Here is a 25,900-nt window from a genome sequence, read left to right as displayed (position 1 = left end):
TCAGAAGAGACAAACAGTTTTCACTAAACCGTAGCATCTGGTCTTTCTTAATCAAAGGGTAAGTTCGCTAAAGAGGAGTGATTGCAGATCTTATATTAACACATCATACCCTGTTCTGTTGTAATCCTTATTTGTTAAAGGACAGGTTCTTAGGTAGATGTAAATAAAATGTAGCTTCATTTTGATAGAAAAGACCCATATAAAACAATATTGCCAAAGTAAATACACACACACACACACACACACACACACACACTATATGTGTATGTGTGTGTGTGTGTGTGTGTGTGTGTGTGTGTGTGTGTGTATATAGTTGTGTGCATATATATAAAAGTATGGAGGTTCCTCAAAAAGTTAAAAGGAGGACTACCTTATGATCCAGCAATTGCACTACTGAGTGTTTACCCAAAGAATACAAGAACGCTAATTCAAAGGGCTACATGCACAATTGCCAAGGTGTGGTAGCAGCCCAAGTGTCCATCCACTGATGACTGGATAAAGTAGTTATACAATGGAATATTTTTCAGCCTTAAAAAAGAATGGATTCTTGCCACTTGCAACAACATGGATGGAGCTGGAGAGTATAATGCTAAGTGAAATAAGTCAGAGAAAGACAAATACCATTATTATTACACTCGAGAAACAAACAAGCAAAGGGAAAAAATAATAGAAATTAAGAAACTCTCTTAATTGTAGAGAACTGATGGCTACCAAAGGAGAGCAGGGGTGGATGCATGGGTTAATGGGGATTAAGGAGTACACTTGTAATAAGCACTGGGTGACCTCTAGAATTGTTGAAATCACTATATTGAACACTTGAAACTAACATAACACTCTATGTTAACTAACTGTAATTAAAATAAGAGTTTAAAAAAAGCCACTCTTGTTGATTTTGTTTTGCTAATCTGCCCATTAGTAAGTAGGGTGTTAATAATAGGGGTATAATAGTAATTGTATTACTATCAATTAGTTCCTTTCTTTATTAACTTTTTACTGTATTTGGGTGCTCCTCTGTTGTGTGCATTGATATTTACAATTGTTACATCTTGTTGGATTGTCCCCTTTATGATTATATATGTAGTGTTGTTTCTTGTTACAGTCTTTGTTTTAAAGCCTATTTTGTCTGATATTAGTATTTGCTACTCCAGCTTTCTTTTGAGATCGATTTGCATGATAAATGTTTCCCTATCACCTCATTTTCAATCTACAGGTGTCCTTTGATTGAAATGAGTCTCTTATAGGTAGCATACAGATAGGTCTTGTTTGCTTATTTTGAGAGACAGTGCCCACAAAAATGAGTACACAATTGCTAGAAGGACAGAGAGAAGGAAAGAATCCGAGGCAGGCTCCACAGGGTCAGCTTGCAGCCCAACACAGGGCTTGATCCCCGAAACCATGAGATAAGGACCTAAGCCAAAATCAAGAGATGGATTGACTGAGCCATCCAGCTGCCCCAAGATAAGTTTTGTTTTTAATGCACTCTGTCACTCTGTCTTTAGTCCATTTACATTCAGAGTAATTATTGGTAGATATGTATCTATCTTGTTACTTGTTTTGTGGTTGTTTTCGTAGTTTACTCTGCTTCTTTCTTGTTCTCTTTCATGGTGTACTGGCTTTCTTTAGTGACATGCAAAGAATAAAGAGAAAGGAATCTATGTCCATTACTGGTTTTTGGTTTGTGGTTATCATTAGGTTTGTATATAACATCATCTGCATACAGCCGTCTATGTGAAGTTTGTGGTTGCTTAAGTTTCAATGTATTCCTAACTCCTCTTCCTCTGACATTTTACATATATGGTGTCATATTTTACATCTTTTTACTTTGTGAATCCCTTCACTGATTTTTACAGATACACTTATTTTTACTGCTTTTGTGTTTTCTACTTTTCCTGCTCTCCTTATGGAAACTCTGCATCTCCTTCTATTCAGATGGCCTTCCTGGATAGAGTACCGGTGAATGCAGATTTTTTCCATCACCACTTTGAATATATCATGCCACTCCCTTCTTGCCTGCAAAGTTTCTGCTGAAACATCAGCTCATTGCCTTAGGAGGTTTCCCTTGTATGTAACTGTTGTCTTTTGTCTTGATGCTTTTAAAATTTATTCTTTATCACTACTTTTGCCATTACAATTACTATGTGTTTTGGTGCAGACCTCACTGAGTGGATTTTGTTGGGGGAATCTGTTTCTTTTCCCAGATTAGGGAAGTTTTCAGCTATTATTTCTTCAAATAGATTTTCTGCCCCTTTTTCTCACTTTTCTACTTCTGGGAAACCTATAATGCTAATGTTACTATGATGGAGTCACTGAGTTCCTGTTCTCATTGTGCATAATTCTTTTTTCTCTCACTTGCTGAGCTGGATTACTTTCCATCACTGTATTCCAAGCCTTTACTTTGTTCCTCTAGCCCGCTACTTATTCCATCAAGTGTACTCGTTTTTTTGTTTTGTTTATTGCTTTACTTTTTAAATGTTTATTCATTTTTGAGAGAGAGACACAGAGCATGAATGGGGGAGGGATAACAAGAGAGGGAGACACAGAATCTGAAGCAATTGCTAGGCTTTGAGCTATAAGCACAGGACCCTACACAGGGCTTGAACTCAGAGCCATGAGATCATGACCTGAGCCAAAGTCATATGTTTAACCCCCTGAGCCACCCAGGTGCCCCAACCATCAAGTGTATTCTTAATTTCATTTATTGTGTTCTTCATATCTGAATGGGTCTTTTTTTTTATTTCTGTGTTGTGTCTCACTGATGTCATCCACTCTTCTCAAGTCCAGTGAGTATCATTATGATCATTACTTTAAATTCTCCATCAGACATGTTACTTATCTCCTATTTGTTTAGGTCTCTTGCTGTGATTCTGTCCTGTTCTTTCACTGGGGGCATATTCCTCTATATCCTCTTTTCCTAACTGTATCCATTCCTGTATTTTAGGACAGTCAGCTGTGTCTCTTGTTCTTCAAAGTAGTGGACAAGGCACACACTTTTAACAAGGTGATGTACCTGTCCACTTCCACAGGGGACACACAGTTCCTGCTAAGATTAGGCTGGCTGAAGCTGCTCTGCAAAATGTGGTCAGTACGGGGAGGGTGGTGCAGTTTTAACAAGGTGCATGTGACTTCTACAGGAGGTTGGGAGAGGCAGTGTTGGCAAGGGTTGCTTGCTGTAGTCTTCTGGGAGATAGGCCTGCAGGGCCAGGATTAAGGCAGGACCAGCTGGAGAGGCAGGACACAGTGTAAGCACAAGTGTAAGGTAGTGAATGCCTGCACAGTACTGGTTCCTGCAGGTGGATATATAATTATGCTGGGGGTGGGGGCAAGGGAGGGAATTGGTGCCCACCAGCTCCTTTGTTCCTAGGTTAGTAACTAATGTTCCCTCTTGTATTCCTCAGGTGTTTTTCAAACAGCTGCTTCTAAGCTGTATCTCCTTGGCCTATTTATTGTGCTGTCCCTTAAAAGGCAGGGACTCAGCTTCCTATCATCCTCCAAGCTCTCTTAGAGCCAAGCCCACTGACTTTCAGAGTTCCAGGCTTTACATCCTGCTGGTAGTAAGAACTCATGAAATTTGGTCCCTCTGGGTTTCAATAACAAATGCAATGGGAATAGTCTGTTTCTTACCCTTCTCAATGCCTGCATATCCCTCCCTCTGGTGGCCATACCTGAAGCTCCCCATGTCTTTGCCCTTCCCACTCTCTTCAATGTGGCCTCTTCTCTACATTTGGTTAAGGACTTTGTTCTGCCAGGCGTGGGGTCATTTTTTGGGTTATGGGCATTGATGTATTATCTAGTTGTATCCATGTTATCTATTTGGGGTCCTCCTATTCTACCATTTTCCCCAGAACCCTCACATAATTTTGACTCTGATATCCCAAATGGAAGATATGCTAAATCATTTTAATGTTTTGAGTTAGTTATATAAGACATGTTTACTATAAGATAAATGTCTATTATACAAATAGTCAGAGTTGCTTTTTGTTCTATATGCTCAATAGTAAAATGGTAAAATGAGTTATTTCTTTCCAAGGGAAATGAAACTCAGCCTGGCATTTTATTCATTTAGATTCTCTTTTGTAGTTTTCATTCTGTTTTCAATAATTACACTTTAAAACATTTGAGTATAGTGACAGATGGTAGCTGCAATTGTGGTGAGCATAACAGAGTGATTGAATCATTATGCTGTACACCTGAAACTAATTAACATGCATGTCAACTATACACAGATAAATTACTTTGAATTTAGGATATTAAACATACACCCACACACAGTGTTAATACCACAATCATTAAAAAACGTAGGATTACAACCATAGCAGAAATACTGATGGCTCATGAGGTAAGACATACGTGAACTAGTGAAATAATGACCCCTCTGGAATTAGGATTACTAATAATTAATAAACTTTATAGTTAATAACTGTAATATTATACTGCAATATTATAAAAATGCAACACTGATTTACCTTGGTCATTATTATAGTGGACAATAAGTTTTAGAAAAAATTCCTTATAGAAGAGTTAATTTATCTATTTTAAAAAACAAAATTAAAGAATCTAATATTCTCATCACTACTGATAATCTAAAAATGTAATGTCTATGACACATCATTTCCATTCGTGTGTTTTAAATCCCTCAAAATTCACTATGAATATATTAATTATGGAAATCACAGTATATAACATTTATAGGATTCCATGTATAACTTTAGGTTATATATTTGTAATACAGAGTATGAATGAGATGCTTTTGTCTGATCCATTGTTTTTAAAATTTGAGGTTTCTATGTTTAGCTATTTTCCCAAATAGTCTCAACAAATTTTAATCAACATATTTTAAGATGCTTAAATGGTATATATCCGTGGTAATTTAAAACATTTTTTTCCTTGGGAGTATGGGTGAAATGGGTTGGGTGGACCCTGCTACCTCTGGAGTATCCATTTCACTCAATCTAATAATTAAAGGTTAAGAAGAGAAAAACTAACTTTGTAAAAGAGTTAGAAGTCTAGCAAATAGCAGATAAAAATTAAATCAACTTTGTAATTAAACTGAAGCTAAGGTCAGCAAAACTGGCTATTCTGTATGTTTAAAAAGAATGTCCAGGGGAGCCTGGGTAGCTCAGTCGGTTAAGCGTCCGACTTCAGCTCATGTCACGATCTCACGGTCCGTGAGTTCGAGCCCCGCGTCGGGCTCTGGGCTGATGGCTCGGAGCCTGGAGCCTGCTTCTGATTCTGTGTCTCCCTCTCTCTCTGCCCCTCCCCCGTTCATGCTCTGTCTCTCTCTGTCTCAAAAATAAAAAATAAACGTTAAAAAAAAAATTTAAAAAAAATTTAAAAAGAATGTCCAGAGCTTACATCAGCATCATGGCAGGGTAACGAAGTTCTTCCATTTTATTCTTTCTTTTGAACAATGAGTTAGATATACATCTATGAACAGCAGCACTTTTGTGAGAAGTGTAGGATCCAGAATGTGTATCAGGAGACTAGGAGGAATCTCACCCACCTGTGCATCTAGTAATAGTCAAACAGACCTTGGTCTGGGCTGTGGAAACAACACAGCCAGCAAACCTGGCCCAACCCCTCTCACTAAAGTTATGAAAAAACTGGAGAGCATGGAGCTGGACAAATAGCCACAGAAGAGAGAGAATTTGCATACGTCCAGCCATCCCAAGCAGAGATTCTAGCATGTATTTGGAGGGGGAAAAAAAGGTTGGTTGCAATGGAGACAGTAAGAGGAATTTGCCCTAGGTACTTCACTCCCCACAACACGGCAAGGACTGAGTTATCCAGTAGTGGTAACCTCTCTAGCAGATAAAAAGGAGAGTGGTGAGTGAATGCCTGGCTAACCCAGTTGTGTGGAATGCTGCTTGAGGAACCCATTTCTTTCCAGCAGCAGTAACTGTGGAAAGGAAGACTGGAGAAGAGGCAAATAAGAATATCAAGACATTAAAGTGACAGGGTTCCTGCTAACTAAGCTCAAGACTTCAGCAAGAAATCTGCCCATGGTGTCTGGGAGCATCTCACCCAAGGATCTTCCCACTGGGTTCCTGGATACCTTTAGTGCCCTAAATGCTGAACCCACACCTCACTCCACTCTGTAGTTGACTCCTTGTGCATATTCCAGAATGCAGCATTGAGAGCAGGTCTTATAAATGGAATGCTATCAGAAAAACAGATTGGGAGCTGTGGGCAAAGGAGAAACCACCAATGTGAACTATAGCACTACCTTCTGTTAAACCCAGAGAGCAGAGAAAACCCTAAATATAAAAGCACCAGTAAATAGCATACCCCAACTGAAGGCAACTAGTCCAGATTTAAGGAGGTATCTGCTAGTTCAAATGTGAAAGCAGTGATCAAAACTATAAGAAATATGAAAAATCAAGAAAACACAGCATCACCAAAGGTAACAATTTTTAAATTACCAAGCTCTGGTGCATGACACTGAATGACATTCAAAATAGCTATTAGAAGAAATTCGATAAATTATAAGAAAACTCAAAAAGACCATTCCATGAATTCAGGAAAAAAATACATGAACAAAATGACATACTTACCAAAGAAATATAAATCATAAAAAAAGAACAAAGAAATTCTGGATTTGAGGAATTCAATGAATAAAATGAAAATTGCAATAGAAAACATCTGCAGTAGAGTACAGCAAATGGAAGACACAATAAGTAAATAAGAGGACAGGGATTTTGAAATAACTCAATCAGAGCAGGAAAAACTAAAAGAGTGAAGAAAGTGATTTATGAAATTTCATCAAAAGAACAAATATTGAAAAAATTAATATACTAGAGAGAGAAAAGGGTGAAGGGGACAAAAAGTTTACTTAAATAATATCTGAGAACTTCCCAAAGCTGGGGAAAAACTTGGGCATCCAAGCTCATGAAAGATAATGCCTCAACCTATTATCTCAATGTAAAAAGACATTACCTAGGATAACATAATGAAACTAGGAAATGTCAAAGATAGAAGAGAATCCAGGGAAAAAAGATTTTAACCTACAAAGGAACCCTCCACTAGGCTATCAGTAGATTTCTCAGGAAAAATCCTACAGGCTAGGAAAGTACTGAAGAAAAGAATTACCAAGCATGAATACTCTATATGGAAGAATACTCTATATGGAAGTTACCTATATGGAAGTTATCTGAAGTTATCCTTCAGATATTGAAGGAAAAATAAAGAACCTCATGAAAACAAAAGCTTAGGAGTTAATCACAACTAGACTTGCCATGAAAAAAATTCTAATATGAGAGTATTAAGCTGACAAGAGGCTAATCAGCAACATGAAAACATAGGAAAGTATATAACATTGGTAAAGGTAAATATACAGTCAGACTTCAATCTATAATAAGATCGTGTTTAACCATTTAAAATTAAAAATAATTCTAGCTACTTTAATGAATACAAAATATAAATAATTCTACCAAAAAAATAAAACATGGGAGTAATAAGATGAAGATTTTGTAGGCAACTGAATTTAGGCTGCTATAAGCTTAAAATTGGGCTCTTTTATCGGAGATGTTTTACATAAACCTCTAGGAAAAACCTAGAATAGATTACTAAAGACAAAAAAAGGGGGTGGGGTGGGGAACAGAGCTAACCACCACAGAAAATCACCAATTGACAAAGGAAGTTAGAAACAGAGAAAAAGAAAAAATGGAAATCTAAAACAACCAGAAAGCAATTAATAAAATGTCACTGGCAAGTCCACATATATCAATAATTGCGTGTAAATGGATTTAATTCACTAATCAAAAGCCATAGACTTGCTGGATGAAAAAAAAAAAGACCCAATTACATGAGGCCCCCAAGACTCACTTGAATTTTAAGGACATACATAGGTTCAAAGTAATGGGATGAAAAAAAAATTTCAATGCAAATAGAAACCAAAAGAAAGTGTGTTTAGCTATACTTACACCAGACAAAATAGACTTTATCCAAAAATTTTAATAAGAGACAACAATGGTTACTGTATAATGATAAAGGTATCAATTCATGAAAAAGGTATATTTGTAAATATATAACTACCAACATCAGTGCATATAAATATACTGAGTAAATATTAACAAGTCTGGAAAGAGACAATGCAGTAATAACAGGGCTCTTCAACACCCTAATTTCAGCATTGGGTAGATCATCTAGATAGAAAATCAACATGAGGTGCCTGGGTGGCTCAGTTGGTTAAGCGGCCGACTTCAGCTCAGGTCATGATCTTGTGGTCTGTGAGTTCAAGCCCTGAGACAGGCTGTGCTGACAGCTCAGAGCCTAGAGCCTGCTTCAGATCCTGTGTGTGTATGTCTCTCTCTCTGCCTCTCTCCCACTCACTGTCCTCTCGCTCTCTCTCAAAATACATAAACATTAAAAAAATTTTTAAAAAAACCCAACAAAGTAACATTGGACTTGAACTATACATTATACCAAATGGACCTGACAGTTACAGAACATCCTATCCTACAGCTGTAGAATGCACATTCTTCACAATTTCACATGACATTGCCTCCAGGACAGATAAGATTATAGGACATAAAACAAGTCTCAACATATGTAAGAAGACTGAAATCATATGAAGTATATTTTCTGATCACAACAGTATGAAACTAGAAATCCAGAGGAAAGCTTAAAAATCTACAAATATGTGCAAATTTAACACAAACCTCTGGATAACCCATGGGTCAAAGAAGAAATCAGAAGGGAAATTAAAAAAATTAAAAAAAGGAAATACATCAAAACCTGTGGATGCTGTAAAATAAGTTATCAGAGGGAAGTTTATAATGATATGTGCATATGTTAAGAAAACAGATCATAAATGAACAACCTAACTTTATACATGAAGACTCTAGAAAAAGAAGAACTGAGGTTTCTGGGTGGCTCAGTCGGCTGAACATCTGAGTCTTGATTTCAGCTCAGGTCGTGATATCAGTGTTGCGAGATCTAGCCCTGCATTAGGCTCTGTGCTGATGTGGAGACCGCTTGGGATTCTCTCTCTCCTTCTCTCTCTACCCCTCCCCTGCTCACTCATTCTCTCTCTAAATAAATAAACAGACATTTTAAAAAAGAAAAAGAACTAAGCGCAAAGTTAGCAGAAGGGGAAAAAAGCCAAGAGTTTTTTGTTTTCTTTTTTAAGAAAAAAAAATGGACAAACCTTTAGCTAGACTCATCAAGGGAAAAAAAAAAAAAGAGAACTCAAAATCAGAAATGAAAGAAAAGTCAGAAGATGCTCAACATCATTCATCATCAGGGAAATACAAATCAAAACTATAATGAGATACCACCTCATATCTGTTAGAATGGCTAAAATTACAACACAAGAAACAGGTATTGGTGAAGATGTGGAGAAATGGGAATCCTCTTGCACTGTTGGTGGGAATGCAAACTGGTGCAGCCACAATGCAAAACAGTATGGAGGTTCCTCAAAAACCCTAAAAATAGAAGTGCCCTATGACCTAGCAATTGCATTACTATTTACCCAAAGAATACAAAAATGCTGATTTTGCTATAAATTGCAGCACTATCAACAATAGCCAAAGTATGGAAAGAGCCCAAATGTCCATTGACTGATAAGTGGATAAAGAAGATGTGGTACATATATACAATGGAATATTACTAACCACCAAAGAATTGAAATCTTACCATTTGCAACAAAATGGATGGAGCTAGAGTATATTATACTAAGTGATATGAGTCAGAGAAAGACAAATGACATATGATTTCACTCAGGTGTGGAATTTAAGAAACAAAACAGATTAACATAGGGAAAAGAAAAAAAAAAGAGAGGGAGGCAAACCATAAAAGAGACTCTTAACTATAGAAAACAAACTGAAGGTTGCTGGAGGGGAGCTGGGTGGGACGATGGCCTAAATGGGTGATTGGTTTTAAAGATAGAATTTGTTGTAATGAGCAGCTGGTGTTATATGTCAGTGATGAATCACTAAATTCTATTCCTGAAGCTAATATTACACTATATGTTAACTAACTGGAATTTAAATAAAAACTAGAAACATTAAATAAAACAAACTAACTACACCCTAAATAAATAGAGAAAAGAAAATAAAGAGAAGTTAAAACTGATAAAACAGAAAAACATAGGAGAAGAGACTGCTATGAACAAGTATATACCAAAGAACTGGACAACCCAGAAGAAATGAATAAATTCCTAAAAACATACAACCTACCAAGACTGAAAAAGGCAGACTACAAAATCTAAATAGACCAATAATGAGTAAGGAGATTATATCAGTAATTAAAAACCTCCAAGACCTAAACCCTAGGACCAGATGGCTTCATAGGAAATTCGACCACACATTTAAAGAAGAATTAAGGCAAATCCTTCACAAATGCCTCCAAAAAATTGAAGAGGTGGGAATACTCCCAAACTAATTGTACAAGGCAAGAATTATCCTGATACCACATCCAGATTAGAACACTACTAGAAAACTATAGACCAAAATTTCTGATTTCTCAATAGAGAATTCAGAAATTCAAAAATTCTCAAAAAATATTAGTAAACCAAATTTGGCAACATATTAAAAGGATTATATACCATGCCCACACAATGAAAGATAAAAATCACATGATTATCTCAAGAGATGCAGAAAAGGCATCTGACAAAATACAGCATCCTCTCATGATAAAAACCCTCAACAAATTGGGTATAGAAGGAACATAACATTAGAAAGACCTTATTGGACAAACCCACAGTTAACATCATACACAATGGTGAATGGTATAGATAGATATTCCACTAAGATCAGGGACAAAACAAGGATGCCCACTGTTACTACTCTTACTCAATGCATGGTTGGAAGTCCTAGTCAGAGCCACTAGACAAGGCAAAGAAATAAAAGGTATACAAATGAGAAAGAAATGGGTGCCTGGGTCGCTCAGTTAGTTGAGTGTCTGACTCCTGATTTCAGGTCAGGTCATGATCCCAGGGTCGTGGGACTGAGTCCCATACTGGGCTGAGTGCTTAAGTGGAGACTGCTTAAAATTCCCTCTCTCTCTCTCTCTCCACCCCCCCACCCCATATGTTACTCCCCCCAACTATTTCACTCTAAAATCTTATTTTTTTTAATTTGAAAGATGTAAAACTCTCATTACTTGTAGATGATAGGATCTTATATATAGAAAATCTTAAGGACTCAAAAAAAAAAAACCTGTTGAAACTAATAAATGAATTCAGTAAAGTTGCAAGATATAAAAACCAACATCCAGAAGTCAGTTGTGTTTCTATACACTAACAACAAAACATCTGAAAATAAATAAAACTATCCCATTCACAGTAGCATAAAAAACAATATTTAGGAATAAATTTAACTAAGTGAAAGATCTGTACGAGGGAAATGAAAAGACTTTGATGAAAAAAAATTGCAGATGCAAACAAATGTAAATATATCCATGTTCATGGATCAGAAGAGTTAACATTGTTAGTGCCCATACTACTCAAAGCCATCTATACGTTCAATGCAATTACTACCAATTTCCAGTGGCATTTCTTTTTACAGAACTAGTAAGAATATTAAAACTTGCATAGAACCACAAAAGAACTCCCAATAATGCAAGCAATCTTGAGAAAGAATAAAGCTGTAGGCATTGTACTTCTTGATTTCAAAGTATACTACAAACCTGTAGTAATTAAAATAGTATGGTACTATCATAATAATAGGCACATAAACAAATAAAACAAAATTGAGAACTCAGAACTAGATTCTTCCCTATACAGTTAACTGACATTTGACAAGGGGGCTTAGAACACTCAGTAGGGAAAAGATAGACTCCCCAACCAATAATGCTGGGGAAACTGGAGAGCCACATGCAGGAAAATCAGATTGGAACCCTATATTACATCATTTACAAAAATTAACTTGAAATGGATTAAAGACTTAAATCTAAGACCTGATGCCATAAAACTCCTAGGAAAAGACATAGGGAAGAAGTTTTTGACATTGGTCTATGCAGTGATGGGTATGACACAAAAAGCATAAGCAAAAATAGCAAAAATGAACATGTAGGACTACATCGAATTAGAAAGGTTCTATGCAGCAAAATAAACAATCAGTAAAATAAAAAGAAACTACAGAATGGAAGAAAGTATTTGTGAGACACATTTGATAAGCAGTTAATATCTAAAATATATAAAGAACTCACACAACTCAATAACAAAACAATCTACATCTAAAATGGCAGAAAAACTAAATAGATACTTTCCAAAGAATACATCCAAATGGTCAACATGTACATGAAATGATACTCAGCATCACTTATCATTAGGGAAAGGGGAATCAAAACTACACTCAGAGAGGTACCTGGGTGGCACAGTGGAAACACCCTCCACCTGGCTTGCTAACAGTGTGCCTCACCCCTTCCATCTCAGCCTGGGCAGGAATATTCCCACAGGGCTGTGGGTCCCCTCCCACAGTGAACTGGTGCAGACCTTGCTGGCATCATGTACTTTACCCCCACATTCTCTTATGGACATGCCCTCTCCAACATGTTTTTGGCAAGAGACCATCCAAAGCAGTGACACAAGCCTCACAGGGTACCAAAATACTCCAATGTGACTCCCATCCCAGGAAGAAGAGAAGAGAACCACACACACACACACACACACACACACACACACACACACAGCAGTTCAACTGCAGCCCCAGCAGTTGGCTGGGGGCAGACATCTTGTCTGACTGCAGGCCACATCCACCAACAAAAGCTTCACAGGAAAGAATATAGGGAGCGGGCCCTGCAATTTGGTGCTACAGCAGATCTGACAATGCTTGGTCTGACTGAACTCAAGCCAAAGGTGGCCTCAGTCTGGCCTAACAATAATACAGGGACCAAATCCTGCCCACAATAGGCAAAAAGAGTCATTGCAGGTGACTGGAATGAAGACAAATGGGGCTCGGCCACAATAGCAGGGTGCACACAACACACATAAGAGACCACTCTGAAGCATCAGGTTCTGGTAAATAGGGGACATTGACTGCAGGACACTATAGGACCTCTTAAAAAGGCCATTACTTTCAAGAGAAAGAGATGTAGCTGAATTTCTTAACACCTAGAAACAGACACAGAGAGTTAGACAAAATAAGGATCCAGAGGAATATGTCCCAAATGAAAGAAGACAAAATCACAGCAAGAGAGCTAAATGAAACAAGCATAAGTAAAATGTCTGATAGAGAATTTAAGGTAATGGGCATAAAGATACTCACTGGACTTGAGAACAAAAGTGGAGGACATCAGTGAGATCCTCAACAAAGAAATAGAAGACATTAAAAAAAAATCAGAGATGAAGAACTCAATTAACAATTAAAAACACTGGATGGAGGGGCGCCTGGGTGGCGCAGTCGGTTCAGCGTCCGACTTCAGCCAGGTCACGGTCTCGCGGTCCGTGAGTTCGAGCCCCGCGTCGGGCTCTGGGCTGATGGCTCAGAGCCTGGAGCCTGTTTCCGATTCTGTGTCTTCCTCTCTCTCTGCCCCTCCCCCGTTCATGCTCTGTCTCTCTCTGTCCCAAAAATAAATAAACGTTGAAAAAAAAATTAAAAAAAAAAAAAAAAAAACAACACTGGATGGAATACATAGTAGACTAGAAAAAGCAGAAGAACAAATCAGTGACCTGGAGGACATAATAATGGAAAGCAATCAAGCTGAACAGGAAAAAGAAAAAAAAATAATAAAAAATGAAAATACATTAAGGTAACTCAGCAAAATCATCAAGTGTAATAACATTTGCATTATAGGTTTCCCAGAAATAGAAGAGAGAGAAAAGGGGGCAGAAAATTTATTTGAAGAAATAACATATGAAAACATCTTGAATATGGGGAAGGAAACAGAAATCCAGATTCAGGAGGCACAGAGAGCCCACAACAAAATCAGTTCAAGGAGGTCCACACCAAGGCACATAAAATGGCAAAAAGTAGTGATAAAGAAAGAATTCTAAAAGCAGAAAGAGAAAACAGTTACATACAAGGAAAACGCTTTCAAAATAAAGTGTTTCAAAAATAAGCTTTCCTTTAAAAAAATTTTTTTTAATGTTTATTTATTTTTGAGAGAAAGAGAGTATGAGGGGGAGAGGGACAGACAGAGAGGGAGACACAGAATTGGAAGCAGGCTCTAGGCTCTGAGCTGTCAGTACAGAGCCCGATGCGGGGCTCGAACCCATGAACCCTGAGATCATGACCTGAGCTGAAGTCAGATGCTCAACTGACTGAGCCACCCAGGCACCCCTCAAAAATAAGCTTTCTATCAGCTTATTTTTCAGCAGAAACTTTGCAGGCCAGAGGGAGTCACATGATATATTCAAAGTGCTGAAAGGGAAAAGAACACTCTATCCAGAAAGGCTATCAATCAGAATAGAAAGAGAGATATAGAATTTCCCATACAAACACAAAATAAAAGAGTTCATGACCACCAAACTAGCCCTAGTAAGGAAAATAGGAAGCACAAAAGCAGTAAACTTAAGTATATCTAAAAAATCAGTCAAAGCATTCATGAAATAAATGCATATTATACAGTGGAACACCATATATCTAAAATGTTTCAGGGGGAGAGGAGTATAAATTTAGTACTTTTATTTTTTTTTATTTTTATTTTTTTAATTTTTTTTTTCAACGTTTATTTATTTTTGGGACAGAGAGAGACAGAGCATGAACGGGGGAGGGGCAGAGAGAGAGGGAGACACAGAATCGGAAACAGGCTCCAGGCTCTGAGCCATCAGCCCAGAGCCTGACGCGGGGCTCGAACTCACGGACCGCAAGATCGTGACCTGGCTGAAGTCAGATGCCTAACCAACTGCGCCACCCAGGCGCCCCGTAAATTTAGTACTTTTAGAGTGGGCTCAAACTTAAGTCACCATCAGCTTAATATAGACTGCTATATGCACAATATGTTATTTGTAAATTTAATGGTGACCACAAATCAAAAACCAGTAATAGATGTGCAAAAATTAAAGAGCAAGGCATCCAAGCATATTACTAAAGTAGTCAACAAACCATGAAAGAGAAGAAAGGAACAAAGAACTACAAAAACAACCATAAAACAAGTAACAATATGGCAATATATATGTATCTATCAATAATTACTTTGAATGTAAATGGACTAAATGCTCCAATCAAAAGATGTAGGGTGAACAGAATGGATAAAAAAACCAAGACCGGTTTATATGCTACCTACAAGAGACTCATTTCAGACCTAAAGACACTTGCACATTGAAAGTGAAGCGATGGAAAAGCATTTATCATGCAAATGGAAGTGGAAAGAAAGCTGGGGTAGGGAAACCTGTATCAGACAAAACAGACTTTAAAACAAAGACTGTAACAAAAGACAAAGAAAGGCATTATATAATAAAGGAAATACGCAACAAGAAAATACTATTCAAACATAAAGAAAGTAATCAGTAGTAATACAATAGTATTAGGGGACTTTAACACCCACTTACATTAATGAAACAGAAAATTAACAAGGAAACAGTGGCTTGGATTGACACATTGGACCAGATAGATCTGACAGATATATTAAAAACATTCCATCCTAAAACAGCAAACACAGAACATTCTCCAGAATAAATCATATGTTAGGACACAAAAACAAGTCTCAATAAATTCAAAAAGATAAAACTCATTTCATGTTCTTTTCTAACCACAATGCTATGAAACTTGAAATAAACTACAAGAAAAAATCTGGAAAGAACACAAATATATGGAGGTTAAATAACATGCAACTGAACAATGAATGGGTCAACCAAGAAATCAAAGAAGAAATCCAAAAGTACATAAATAAAAATGAAAGTACAAGAGACCAAAATCGTTGAGATGCAGTAAAAGCCATTCTAAGAGGGAAGCTGATAGAAATACAAGCCTACTTCAAGAAGGAAGAAACATCTCAAACAACTTAACCTTACACGTAAAGGAGCTAGGAAAAGAACAACACCCACACCCACACCAGTAGAAGGAAGGAAATAATAAATTTTAGAATAGAAATAAATAGAAACTGAAAAAAAAAAACAATAGAATGAATTAATGAAACCAGGAGCTAGGTTTTGAAAAGATCAACAAAGCTAACAAATTTTAGGACATTCATCAAAAGTAGAGGACTCAAACAAAGTCAGAAATGAAAGAGAAGAATTAACAATGGACACCACAGAAATACAAAGGATAATAAGAATATATCCTGAAAATTATATGCCAACAAATTTGACAACCTAGAAGAAATGGATAAATTCCTAAACTGAAATAGGAAGAAATAGCAATTTGAACACACCAATTACCAGCAATGAAATTGAATCAGTAATAAAAGAAAACTCCCAACAAACAAAAGTCCAGGACCAGACACAGGTGAATTCTGCCAAACATTTAAAGAAGAGTTAATACTTCTTCTTCTGAAACAATTCCAAAAAATAGAAGAAAAAGGAAACTTTCCAGACCAGCATTACCCTAATACCAAAACCAGATAAAGACACTGCAAAAAAAGAGACCCAGAGGCCAATATTTCTGGTGAACATAAAAATCCTCCACAAAATATTTGCAAACTAAAGCCAACAATACATTAAAAAATCATTCACTACGATCAGGTAGGATTTACTCCATGGTTGTAAGGCTAGTTCAATATTCGAAATCAATCAATGGGATACATCAACAAGAGACAGTATAAAAACCATATGATCATTTCAAACAGGTGCAGAAAAGCATTTGACAAAGTAAAACACCCATTTATGATAAAACCCTCAACCAAATACATTTAGAGGGAACATACCTGAACATAATAAAGGCCATATATGAAAAACCCACAGCTAACATTGTACTCAATACTGAAAAACAGATGTTTTCCCCTAAGGTCAGTACAAGAGAAGGATGTCTACTTTCACTACTTTTATTCAATACAGTAATCGATGTCCTAGCTGCAGAAATCAAACAAGGAAAATAAATAGAAAAACATCCAAACTTGTATGGAAGGAGTAAAACCGTCACTCTTTGCAGATGAACTGATAATTGTATATAAAAAAAAAACCCTAGAGACTCCACCAAAAAACTTCTAGATGTGACAAATGAATTCAGTAAGGTTGTAGGATACAAAATCAATATATGAAATCTGTTGCATTTCTAGATCCTAATAATGAGGTAGCAGAATAAAAAATTAAGAAAACAGTCCCATTTACAACTGCACCAAAAATAATGATATACTTAGGAATAAACTTAACTTGTATTCTGAAAACTTTAAAACATTGATAATAGAAACTGAAGATGACACAAATGGAAACATATTCCATGCTCATGATTTTGGAGAACAAATATTGTTCAATTGTCCAAACCACCGAAAACAAACTGCAGTTTTAATCCAATCCTTACCAAAATACGAATAGCATTTTTCACAGAACTAGAAAAAATACTCCTCAAATTTGTAGGGAATCAAAAAAGACCAGGAATAGTCAAAATTATCTTGAAAAAGAAGAATGAAAGTGGAGATATCACAATACCAGATATCAAGATATACAACAAAGCTATAGTAACCAAAGCTGTATGGTACTGGTACAAAAAAAAAAAAAAAAAAAAAAAAAAAAAAAAAAAAAAAAAAAAAAAAGACACATAGATTAATGGGACAGAATAGAGAACCCAGACATAAACCTATGATTGTATGGTCAATTAATCTTCAACAAAGGAGGCAAAAATAGACAATGGGAAAAGGTCTCTTTAGCAAATGGTATTGGGGGGGGCTGGGTGGTTCAGTCAGTTAAGTGATCAACTCTTGGTTTTGGCTCAGGCCATGATCTCACTGTTTGGGAGACTGAGCACCATGTTGGGATCTGTGCTGTCTGTGCGAAGCTGAATATGGCATTGTTGACTCATTGTTTGGAATTCCTCCCCCCGCCAAAATAAATAAATAAATCTAAAAAAATAAAACAAAACAAAAAAAACCAACAACAAATGGTGTTGGGAAACCTGGACCATTTCCTTATACCATATGCAAAAATAACCTCAAAATGGATTAGAGTCCCCAATGTGAGACCTGAAACCATAAAAATCCTAGAAGAGAACTTAGGCAGTAATTCCTCTGACATCAGTCATAGTGGTGTTTTTCTAGCTAGGTCTCCTGAGGCAAGGGAAACAAAAGCAAAAATAAACTATTAGGATGACATCAAAATAAAAAGCTTCTGTACACCAAAGGAAACAATCAACAAAGCTAAAAGACAACCTACTGAATTGGAGAAGATATTTGCAAATGACATATCCAATAAAGGGTTAGTATAAAAAATATAGAAGAACTTATACAACACCAAAAGGCACTCCAATCAAAAAATGGGCAGAAGGCATGAACAGACATTCCTCCAAAGAATACATACAGATAGCCAAGATACACATGAAAAGATGCTCAACATCACTCATCATCTGGGTAATGTAAATCAAAAAGACAATGAGGCCTTTTTTCCCACCTGTAAGAATGGCTAGACTCAGTAACACAAGAACCGACAAATGTTGGCAAGGATGTGGAAAAAAGGAACCCTCTTGCACTGTTGGTGGGAATGCAAACTGGTGCAGCCACTGTGGAAAACAGTAGGGAACTTCCTCAGAAAGTTAAAAATAGAATTACCCTATGATCCAGTAATCACTCTCCTTGGTATTTATGAAAAAAATACAAAAACACTAATTCAAAGGGATACGGGCACCTCTACATTTATTGCCACATAATTTGCAATAGCCAGACTACGTATGGAAGCAGCCCAGGTATCCACTGATATGTGCATGTGTGCGTATAATGGAATATTACTCAGTCATAAAAAAGAATTAAATCTTGCCATGCTATTTGCAATACATGGATGGAACTAAAGGATACAATGCTAAGTGAAATAAGTCAGTGTAATACAATACCATATGATTTCACTCATATGTGGATTTGAGAAACAAAAGAAACTAAGAATAAAAGAGACAAACCAAAAAAAAAAAAAAGTCTCTCAAATATAGAGAACAAACAGATGGTTCCCGAGGGGAGGTGGGTGGGGGGATGGGTTAAATAGGTGAAAGGGTTTAAAAGTACACTTACAGTGATGAGCACTGAATATAGAACACTGACAACTCACTACATTGTACACCTGAAACTAATATAACACTATGTTATGTTATACCAGAATTAAAATAAAAAAAATGTTTATTTTTACAATATTGCCCCAAGAAACAATAGAGTCACTTATATTGCCAGAAACAGGAACCAGAAAAAAATTTCTAAATTTAAGTAGTGTAAAAATTACTTTTAGATACATTCAGAGTACAGCAGTTCTTCCTTATCCATGGTTTCCCTTTCTAGGGTTTCAGTTACCTGGAATCAGTTTCATCTAGAAAGAGATGATCCTCCTTTTGAGGTATAGTCTGAAGGTCAATAGTAACTTAATGCTAATGTCGTAATGCCAGTGTCATTCACCTCACTTCATCTCATCACATAGGCATTTTATCATCTCAAACCATCACAAAAAGGGTAAGAGAGCAACCACATTCATGTAACACTTATTACAGTATATTGTATAATTAATTTATTTCATTAGTTATTGTTTGCTTATTATGCCTAATTTATAAATTACTAAATTTATAAATACATACACTTAAAAACATAATTTATAAATTAAATTTTATCATAGGTATGTAATAGAGGAAAATACATAGTACATCTAGGGTTTAGAACTATTCATAATTTCAGGCATCTCTTAGGGGTCTTGGAAATATCCCCTGTGGATAAGGAGGGACTACTGTACTCAAGAGGATCATTCCCTAATGAGTTTAAATCACCAGATATAATTTGTTTTTCCCCGAGGCCACTGAGATATTGGCCAGAATGTTAGTCACCACGCATTAATCATTTGTTAATTCTGAACTTGAGTGAGTGGACCAAACAATGACACAAGGCAGCTTTCACTCTGTGGACCCACATACTTCCACTAGTTCCAGAAACTAGATGTGGATGGAAGCAGGGCTCTCAGAAAAAGCATTTGTGTGTTAGCCAAGAACCAAATGTCATTTAAAATGACTGTGTGCCTTGAAACCACAAAAGGAAAATATTAGCATTGTAATTGTAATCATATTTGGCATTTGAAATTTGTTAACATGAAAGAGAAAAAAATAAGGCAACTCTGGCCTTCCTACCCTCTTGGAGTGATTCAGGCAGACAGACTCAAGATCTCTACTGAGGCAGGGGAGCAGCCTGGTGCCTATTTCAGGAAGGTGCATCAGTACCTGAACCCAGGAAAGAGGAATGTAGAAAATGGCTAATTCAATTTTCATACAGAGAGTGATATTTCTGACTTCCTAGAAAAGTAGAACATTCTGAACTCCCCAAAGAGCTCCTTCCTGAGTAGCAGCAGGCTGGTGAAGCCAGTAAAATTTAACCGGTTTGTGTAGACAGATTCCCAGAGGACATGACAAAGTTCAGAGGAGGTTGTAGAAGGAAAGCAAGCCAAACCAACCATTATGCACTCATAACACCTGGATAGCCCTGAACTGTATCCTAGAGAAAGGTCCCAGAATTCTAATGAGTCGCCTTTTCGTTCCTTCCCTTCGGTGAGGAGGCACAAACACAAAAACACAAAACAAAAAGAGGATCTTAAGAGTAAATAAAGACCCATTTTACTGGGCTTTTAAGAACCTGCTGCCAGAAAGCCTGATCAATATTGACCTGTAAAACCAGTTACATATGCTTGGTAGTCCAGGGAAAGCACAGGGCCGCTCCTTTCTTTTAGAGCCCTGTCTCCGTGGCTCCCTGACCTCACAATAACCTGGTGGAAGATTTGAGGGCTCAGTCAGATAAACTGAAAGCTGCTTCCATTTATTTTGCAGACAATTCCTATAATTTCCCTTCCATTTTTTTCCAACTGATTAACATAATTTCCAATCATTAAAGTTTACAGATAAGCATCGTCTCTCTGAAGCTCTATGTTATCTCAGTACATATGTGTGTAAATCTTCCATAGTTTCACCTGAGTTCTAGGTTATTATCATGGTCCATGTGGGAAAGGCTGGAAAAATAGAATGAACTCAGTGGCATTTCAAACATTTTCAGTTTGGTCTTGTTTTCTCTAGATGGCACACAATTTGAAATTCTGTCACAATGAAATTCTTTTAAAATTGGTTTTGTTTCTAGTTTTAAAGCAATGCCAGCCTCTACCAAAGAAGTTTTCAACACCTATGGTACAACTTAGTAGCTCTTCTTGGAGCCCCTATATAGCTACAAAGTTAATTAAAGGCTGAGAAGTTTGAATGAAAAGCATTACTATTTAAGAATCACCATTTAAGTTTCCATAAAGCTATTCATTGACCTCACTCATTTTATTGAGAGAAAAACACACATATAATTAAATGCAAGGAGCTTAATGGAATAAATGTAGAAAAAGTTCTGAAGTAATAAAACCATCCAAAGGTCAGTGTAATGGTGTAAGGTAGGAAGAGTAGTGTCTGGAATCAGCACTATCCAACAGAACTTTTTTTTCTTCCAATAGAACTTTTTGTGGTGATGGAAGTGTTCAATTCAATATAGCACCCACCCACCTCTTTGGCAGCTGAGCACTTGAAATGTGTCCTGCTGTGACTGAGAAACTGAATTTTAAATTTTACTCAATTTTAATTAATTTCAGTTTCAATAGTCATATGTGGTTAATGGCTGCTGTACTGGATAGTACAGAAGTGGAGAAACTTATATTTATAAGAAAAGAAAAGCAATCAAAATAAGGACAGAAAAGAGTAGAATTTAAGAGAGGAAAATATACTAATCAAGACAGCTCATCAGAGGAATTCACATGGAAGAAATGGGCTTTCTAAGAATAGAGAGCCACAAGTTGGACACCCCGATGGCACAATCTCCAGATACAAACGAAGTCTCCACTATGGGCCATAGAATGTGCATTGAAAACTAACTCGGGTTTATTGGAATCTACTGAGATATAATAACTGCATAATCCCAATTATGTTGACTTTAATTAGATCACATCGTCATCTTTTTTCACATATGTTATCATGTAGATCTTTCCATTGTGTAAATGACATACAAATTAACCATAGGGGATAGCTTAACCTCTGTGAGTCCCTTTTAGGCTCTACTTTGTAAAATCATTATCTACACAATTTTACATAATAGATCTTATGTATTTTTCACACAACAGAAACACCCAGCTGATCTTCTGGAGCAGGATGATGAGGGATCCTTCCCCATGCCTCCACACTACTTTGGATATGGCTAGTGAACCAGAAGAGGTTATAAAGAGGATAAGGTAAAGGTAAAAACGGTTCCCCAGGTAACTATGTAAATATTTCTCTCTTGAGTCAGAGGACTTAAAGCTGAATACAGTTTAAAACAGAATTTATGTATTTCAAAACATTTGTCTTAAATGTTTGATCCGAAACACTTCTCTTCTTCCATTATTGTGCTTTTCAAGGTATTAAGAGAAAAAGAGAACCGTAAGAAGACATCCTCAACTGATTATTACTGTGCTCAGTTAGATTTAATTAAGTTTTCAAAAGTGGTACGGTATTTTATTGGAACAATTCCCTTATGAATCATTCATTTATCCATCTAGTATTCATTGAACATGAATATAAGCCAGTTATCTATTAACACTGGTGATATGAGAGTCAAAAAAAGTCACCTTTCCTGCCCTCAAACTGTGCACAGTCCAGTATAGAGAAAAGCAGGTAACTGGTTAAATAAGAGGCATGCCCAGGGTATCATGGGAACATATAGGAAGAAAACTTAATGGAGGAGGCAACTAGAAAATTATCATAGAGAACATAATAACTGATATGAGTCAGGTGAAGAGGAAGGCATTCCTGCATGAGATAACCCCATAAGACAGGCAACAGTAGGTGTTGATATGAAGAATTTATTTTAAAGTAATTGAATATGAGTTTTCTTGGGATAGCTAGATCAAGCTACCTGGTAGATAACCAGATATAAAATCTGAAGATCAGGGCAAAACATGGGTGAGATATGCCACTCTTAGCATATTCTAAAACCCTAAGAGCTAGTCGGCTTCCTTTTGAGCAGTGTGCAGAATAAGAGGGTTAAAGGGACAAGAGCGGGAGGCTAGGAGAATCCCAGGGTGGAGGGCATGAGGAGAGAGAGAAAGCCCAGGAATGTGGCAGAAGAATTATCTGAGGAGCAAAGTGAAATGAGAGTGTATTATCACAGAAGCCAAGAGAGTGGATGTTTCAAAGCTCTAACATCAACACATTTAAATATAGCCAGGAAATCCAGTAAAACAAAAATCACCTATAGTTTGACAATAAGTGGAATCATTGACAAATTTTCTCTGACCAGTTTCAGCAAAATGGTGGGGAGGAGCCAGCTACAGTGGATTGAAGAGTGAATGACAGATGAGAAGTCAAGACTGTACATGAATAGAAGTATTCCTCTGAAAATTTCAGATGAAGAGTGATGTTCAGAATGTTGATGCCTAGGGACATCACTATCCATACACAAAGTCAGTCGTATCACTATCAATGAGCTCTAGAATGTGGTGAATCTTATGGCCGAGCTTCCTTAGACTCATAATTATAGGTTCTGATCCAAAGCATCTTTATGGCCAACAACCCTGAATATTAGTGAGGAGCAAAGAAGATAATGGATGTAAAGATTCGGGCAAACTAGAAATTACGACACAAATGTTAGTTATTATGGCCATTATTACTACAATTTGGTCTTGTTAAATTTCGGTCTGTATATCAGCCCAGTTTATATCAGAGTTGAAAAACAAATTGAAAAGTCTGCCTGATGGAGTTTGTGGAGAGGAAACATCAGTAGTTAACTTATGCATTATGCATATAATTTAGACTCAAGAGATCCAATGGATAACTGCAGCAAACTACAATTGCCCTCTTTAGACAGCTCAACGTGAACTTCCGGATAGAAAGAAAGCATTCCAAAGTCCTATGTAATTGGATTTGATAATAACGAGAGGATTGGCTGCTTGCTTGCTTCTCATTTCAGTTTGATAATTTGAATAAATTCTTTACACAAATTGTAACTGCTGTCATTTGGATAACACTCCAACTTGAAAATTTGGATCACTGGGTGCAGACCCTTGCCAGCTCTAAACAAATGGAGGTTGGCTAACAAAGGATTTGAAGGGCATCCTTTCCTTGCAATGGAAGTCTCCAACAGGGGCCAGCTTTTCCTGTTGCTACTGCATTCAAAATAAAGCAGAAGTTTATAAAACTTCTTGGAGGCTTCCTCCTTTACCCATAGAATCTTCAAATTCAGTATAGTCTTTCTTTTTGCCTCAGATTCCTTTGCTTTATCTAAAATAAACCCTTCACCCCTGCCATCCAATAAATAATTCTCTTTATACCTTTCTCACTTTTGGCACTACGTGTTCTATTTTAAAAAATCTATTATTCATTAAGCCAAAATGGTTGAGCACTTATTATATTTATTCAGGGGATGTAATCGTGAGCAAGACAGAATTTCTGCTTTCAAGTACAGTGCTGGGGGCACCTGGGTGGCTCAGTCGGTTAAGCGTCTGACTCTTGATTTTGGCTCAGGTCATGATCTCCAGGTTTGGGAAATCGAGCCCTGTCTCAGGCTCTGCGCTGACAAGCACTGGGCCTGCTTGGGATTCGCTCTCTCTCCTTTCTCTCTGCCCCCTCCCATGTTTGAGCTCTCTCTCTCTCTCAAAATAAATAAACTTAAAAAAAAAAATTACAGTGCTAGAATAGAGACATATCGAGGAGAATAATTTACTCTCCCAAAGGGCCACAAGGTGGCAAGGTACAGTCAAGTTTCCCAGAGGAAGTACTATTCAATCAGAATCTTAAAGGATTCTGATGTTTAGACAGGAAAAGAAAAAAATATTTTATCTCCTTTTGATCTGTAAGTTCCCTGAGATCAGTGATTCTTATTTAACTTTGTTTCTCTTAAAGTGCCTGCCGTGGACTGAATGTTTGCCATCCTCTCAAAATTCATATATTGAAATCTAATCCCCAGTGTGATGGTATTTGGAGGTAGGACCTTTGTGAGGGTGCAGCCCTCATGAGTGGGAGTAGTGCCCTTATAAGGGAGACACCAGAGACCTCTCTCACTCCTTCTACCATGGGGGTACACAGTGAAAAGATGGCCAGCTATGAACCAGTAAGTAGGTTTTCACCAGATAACAAATCTGCCAGCACTGTGGTCTTGGACTTCATAGCATCCAGAACTCCGGGAAATAAATGTTTTTTGTTTGAGTTACCCGGTTTATGGTATTTTTGTTATAGCAGCTTGAATAGATTAAGAAAGTACCTATTTACAGTGATTTGGAAGTAAGAACCCAAAACTACTATTAAATTAAGTCCAAATGCCGTGAGGGTATCCTTTCTCATCTTTCTGCCCTCCCAGTCTTCTTGAACACGGTACAATGTATAGGGTTTGTGTTCTTATTGTATTAGTTTAAAAGGTTTCACAAACATCTGTCTCCTTCAATCTTCACCTTCCTATTTAGGCTGCCTACGCACGTCATGCTTCCCAGTTAATGGTTTAAATTCTTATTGTCTTCATCTGCCTTAGAAATTCAGAGGTACAGTGGGTTGCCTGGGTGGCTTAGTAGGTTAAGCGTCCAACTTCGGCTCAGGTCATGATCTCACAGTTTGTGGGTTCGAGCCCCGTGTCGTGTTCTGTGCTGACAGTGCGGAGCCTAGAGCCTGCTTCAGATTCGGTGTCTCCCTCTCTGCCCCTCTGCTGGTACACTCACTCTTTCTCTCTCTCTCAAAAATAAATAAACATTACAAAAAAGAAACTCAGATGTGTAGCTAATTCACTTAGGTCTCTTGAAAGTAGCTGCTCCATTCTACACTTTTCAGAAGATCTCTACAAATCCCCAAATCAAGAATTCTCAAACTTAGATTAACTGGAGTTCTCAGCCATCAGATGTGATGTTGCATCTCATACAATGCTAATCTTCTGC

At 37.1% G+C, this 25,900-nt stretch overlaps 1 protein-coding gene across 9 annotated transcripts in view; it reads right to left on the bottom strand.

Annotated features, from left to right (window-relative positions):
- The window catches only part of NOL4 (nucleolar protein 4), a 428,346-nt gene that overhangs the window by 38,230 nt on the left and 364,216 nt on the right, over positions 1 to 25,900 (bottom strand). Inside the window, exon 11 of one of the 9 annotated variants that reach the window (XR_005791656.1) lies at positions 20,118 to 20,207. The exons of the other annotated variants lie outside the window; for them this stretch is intronic. The gene's annotated coding sequence lies outside the window, so the exon portion shown is untranslated. The remainder of the gene's footprint in view (positions 1 to 20,117; positions 20,208 to 25,900) is intronic. 9 annotated transcript variants of the gene reach the window in all.

This window comes from Herpailurus yagouaroundi, unplaced genomic scaffold (genome assembly GCF_014898765.1).
Source record: "Herpailurus yagouaroundi ecotype Mexico unplaced genomic scaffold, PumYag 142, whole genome shotgun sequence".
Taxonomy (NCBI): Eukaryota; Metazoa; Chordata; class Mammalia; order Carnivora; family Felidae; genus Herpailurus; species Herpailurus yagouaroundi.
This window is presented reverse-complemented; position numbering and strand designations above follow the sequence as displayed.